Source organism: Triticum urartu, chromosome 2 (assembly GCF_003073215.2).
Source record: "Triticum urartu cultivar G1812 chromosome 2, Tu2.1, whole genome shotgun sequence".
Taxonomy (NCBI): Eukaryota; Viridiplantae; Streptophyta; class Magnoliopsida; order Poales; family Poaceae; genus Triticum; species Triticum urartu.
The window spans coordinates 684,993,503-684,998,654 of NC_053023.1; the positions used below are offsets into that span (position 1 = coordinate 684,993,503).

Consider the following 5,152-nt stretch of genomic DNA (forward strand, 5'->3'; position numbering starts at 1 on the left):
GAGAAAGTCGAGAAAACAAACTAAGAAAATCGATGAAAACCAAGAAAGAAACAAAGAAAAAAACAGTAAAAACATAAAATCCAGTGAAAACCATCAAAGGAATGACGAAAACCGGTGAATTTTTGTTGTTGTAAAAACTGATAAAGAAACGGAGAAAATAGAAAGAAATAATAAAAAATGAAAAAGAAAAAACTGGACAAATCTGTCAACGACGCGAAGACTACCGGCAGTGATGGAACATTGCCGTTGTTCAAAAATAATAATCAAACAGGCCGTCCTAGTTACAACCGGTGGAGAAAAATCTTCAAACGAGACGGATGCCACACTTGTATAGGCGAGATATGGTCTTTGCGGTCAACCAGGAAGTCTCAACGCCTGCCCGTGTTGTTTTCTTCTTTTTAGGGTCGCCTGCCATTGGTGTTTTTTTAGGAAGAGACCGTAGAACAATCGTTCTACGGTATTTTATATTAATAAAGGAGTAATATGTACAGCAAAGGGAAATAAACAGCAGCTAACCTAACCAATGCCTATCTTGGGGAACATCATGAGTACAAACAATGAGCTAGAAATGTGCTTCAATCCAATCTGAAAAGGATTGCTTATGCTCTAACTTGATCTTGTGCTGAAGAAGAACTAAATCTCTCTTGAGAAGCACTTTCCATGTCATGGCATTGGGAGTAATATGTCTGAAGATCTTGCCATTCCTTTGCATCCAAATTTGCCAGCATGCCATGATGATAAAGTTCAGGCCGATCTCCTTTGGAAGTTGATTCAGAGCTAGTAAAGTCTCATAAAGTACACTTGTGTCTCTTTGCTTGAGTGGAATAATCATGTCCCAGCACCTTAGTGCAAAGGGGCAGTCCCAAAATAAGTGCATTGCAGTTTCTTCTACTTGATCAGTACAGAGCTCACACACATAAGACGGGAGATGGAAAGATTTTCTGTGTAGCAGTCCTCTTGTGTTTACACGATCATGCAGCAACAACCAGAAGAAGATTTTATATCTCAACATAACAACAGCAGACCAAATCTTCCTAAAAACAGGATGATCCTCCTCCCCTTTGATGAGAATATTGTAGGCTTTTGAAGGAGAAAAGGTGGCCGAGTTCCAAATGTATTTCCATTGATCAACATTTCCTCTGAGATTAGCTTGCTCTAAACAAGCTCTTGCTCGATGAAACTGTGCAAAAGCTAGATTGGACAGTGGCAAGTGAAAAAGTTCTTGGAAGGTGTTGGAGGCTGAGGCTTCTTTGATGGATATCAATTCATCCTTTGCAAAGGAAAACAAATGTGGGAATTGCAGCTTGAGGGAAACGGGGCCCCATCTATCATGCCAAAACATAACTGAGGTACCTTCGAAAGTGCTCTTCTGAGCGCGAGCACAGGTGGTCTCGCTATCCCTCCCGCTCGCAGGCCTCGCGATCCACAAACACTCACGTATCGGGCCAGGTAGTATTCCAGTATATTGATTAATAAACAGTTTCACGTGGCCCACGTACGTCATGACGGCCTTGCTACGCCGTGAGATAGCTGGGCTCTGGCTCAGACGGCCCAAGACGTGGTGGGCCGTTTTGCAGCACATTCTGAGCCAACAGTGGTTCTCGCTCAATAACTGCGGCGAGTCTGACCTGAGTAGAATCTCCATCGGCTTCGTTAGCCGAATCTGTTTTTGTGACCGCTGACGCTGAGAGGAACGACGCGGTAGGAGCCATGGCCAGAACCAGAACTACCGTCCACTTCTCAATTTTTCTTGTAGCCACACTGATGGAATGGCTGCCCCCGTGCCCCCATGCGCACCTGTTTATGTAGTTGCTGCCCATGGTCTTTCCCGCTCGCCCAATTCGAAATTTAAATGACCCACCTGAACAATGGGCGGGCGGCTTCACGCAGCCACGCACTTGTACAATACAGAACCCTGCTACGTGTCAAATATTCTATTGCATTTGCATGCACTAAGTTGCCAATACTGAATCATGTCAGCTCAAAATGAAACTGTGCTCCAGTTTTGCCACCCCTGCATATCTAAATGAATTTTACAATGCATCTCTGGTTTCACAAAAATTCAAAACACAGGCCACGACCGTCAGCATGGTAATTACATGGACAAATTGTACAATAGATCACAAGTACAGACACGATCATAGCTTCCACACATTCAGAAAGCATGACAACTCTGTTAAAAATTTCTGAAACCAAACATTTTGCTAGCTGCAAACACTCCAACTCCACCATCAAGAATACTTCAAGCATACATTACTCTGGTTCGGCAACACATATATTTTACTGGTTTCCACACATAACTGGAACCTACTACACACAGCACCCATGAAAGCAACAAGCATTTTTCTATAGATGGAACTACATCGGTTCTACACCTTCCAGTTCTAGAGGCTGCAGCCACTGCTCACACGCCAGAAAAGCGGAGATCACCCACCTTCTTGCAGGTGTTTCGCCGGTGACCTTCAACTCCACAATTTTTGCACCTTGAGGGTTTGCGAACTGGTTTCGGAGCATCACCTCTGTCAGGACAGGTTGTTCTCTTGTGCCCTTGCCCGCGACATATGGTGCAGAACCGGGTTCGTTTGCTCAACCCCTCATATGGTGCCTTCTCCCTGCTAGTTGACGGCCGTCCCATTTCTATTCGCTTTTTTAGTGCCAATAGTCCATTCAGACTGTTCCCACTCTCATTTGCAGAAGTAGCATCATCATTGACAGCTCCCATGCCCGCCCCCGCACTCGCAGCAACCATTGCCGTCTGCGCCGGCTGCTGATCCACAACATCCCCATGCTCAGCGATCCTGTCCTCCAGCCCCAAACCATCCCTGATTTCTGCAAAAGGTTGCATCTCCACCATGCAACTCTTGATCAGGGACATGAATTTCTCATATGCTTCTACACTTGCATCACCCATCCGCACCAGCTCCATGGCATGCTTGTACATATTGAAATGCCTGAAGCTGAATGGATTTTTGTGTGCATTATCCCTCTGATATTGAGTTAAGTGAGCAGGCAGTATGTCTCATGCATCCCTCGTCCAGCGCTTCACAATATGTTTCTATGGTATCTCTATAATACGAATAAAATCCAGCACCTGCATAATCAATATTTAGCCAATTAGCTCACCACATACTACACATACTATATCTGAATATCCCAGAAGCTGATTCTTTTCTGAGATCCATCTTACTTTCAAAACGTGGCTGCACAGGAGATCCATGTGTGCAAATTGCCTGCACTCGCAGTCAAATTCCTCTCCTCCGTCGACAACAGTTACCTTGTATGACACTCTGCACCACTTTTCCCTCCTCGCTGCATCCGTATGTATGGCAAGGTAAAGTTCCCCTTCTCGAGCTCTTCCACCTGGTATGCGCTGCACTCATACAGTATGTGCCCGAACTGCTTAAACATAGCCCGCGTGTATATCTTCCCAGCATGTCGCTCAATAGCTAAGTTTGCTTTGTAAAGTAGTCTACCCTGAAATTACAGCGACATCAAATGAGTTATATTGTTGCCACACCCCCAGTACCAATGTGAAGTATTAATATTGACTTACTATTCTTGTCCGCTTCTCCTCATAGTTCTCCTCCGTGTCCCTGTCAAACTGGAGTCTCATGTACTTCTTCACAAACAAATGCATCGGACAACCCGGGGGAACATAATTCTTCAGCATATGGTTTGCACTTTCACTTCGCTGAGTACTAGACATCTTAGCACAGAAGACACCTTTAAAATACGGCTTCGCCCACTTGTGCCTTATTTCGTACAGTTGGGTCATGTAGTCATGCGTCTTCAGATTATATTTATCAACCAAAATCTTCCAAGCATCCTCAAATTCATCGATTGTAAGCATGTGATTCACTACTTTGTGGAACTCTGCCCTGAATTCGCTTTTCTTGGTGTACAGCGATCCTAGTGATTCTTTAGCCTTCTTGAGGACATGCCACTTGCACCATCTGTGTGCTGTATGCGGCAACACATTTTTTATGGCCACCTCCATCGAATGGTTCTGATCTGCACAATAACACAAATCATGTTATTTAATCTTTTGCTCTCAAAAGCATCCACTATAATTCAGGATCGTACCAATTAGGATTGTCTTCGGTGCACTTCCGCCCATCATCCGAACAAACTCTGTGAAGACCCACTCAAAGGTCTTCACTTTTTCGTCACACACCAAAACCCTAGCTAGGATGATGCTCTGGAAATGATTATTCACACCTATAAACAGGCCAAAGGGCATGTTGTACAGATTTGTCCTGTATGTCGTATCGAAGGTAACCACGTCGCTGAAGAATGTGTTGGAAATATGCCCTAGAGGCAATAATAAATTAGTTATTATTATATTTCCTTGTTCATGATAATCGTTTATTATCCATGCTAGAATTGTATTGATAGGAAACTCAGATACATGTGTGGATACATAGACAACACCATGTCCCTAGTAAGCCTCTAGTTGACTAGCTCGTTGATCAATAGATGGTTACGGTTTCCTGACCATGGACATTGGATGTCGTTGATAACGGGATCACATCATTAGGAGAATGATGTGATGGACAAGACCCAAACCTAAGCCTAGCACAAGATCATGTAGTTCGTATGCTAAAGCTTTTCTAATGTCAAGTATCATTTCCTTAGACCATGAGATTGTGCAACTCCCGGATACCGTAGGAATACTTTGGGTGTGCCAAACGTCACAACGTAACTAGGTGGCTATAAAGGTACATTACAGGTATCTCCGAAAGTGTCTGTTGGGTTGGCACGAATCGAGACTGGGATTTGTCACTCCGTGTAAACGGAGAGGTATCTCTGGGCCCACTCGGTAGGACATCATCATAATGTGCACAATGTGATCAAGGAGTTGATCACGGGATGATGTGTTACGAAACGAGTAAAGAGACTTGCCGGTAACGAGATTGAACAAGGTATCAGGATACCGACGATCGAATCTCGGGCAAGTATCGTACCGCTAGACAAAGGGAATTGTATACGGGATTGATTAAGTCCTTGACATCGTGGTTCATCTGATGAGATCATCGTGGAACATGTGGGAGCCAACATGGGTATCCAGATCCCGCTGATGGTTATTGACCGGAGAGTCATCTCGGTCATGTCTGCATGTCTTCCGAACCCGTAGGGTCTACACACTTAAGGT

General features: G+C 44.3%; 1 pseudogene; it reads right to left on the reverse strand.

The window, feature by feature from the left end:
- Positions 1 to 2,404: 2,404 nt before the first annotated feature.
- Positions 2,405 to 4,117, reverse strand: LOC125537876 (annotated as a pseudogene).
- Between the last annotated feature and the right edge of the window lie 1,035 nt (positions 4,118 to 5,152).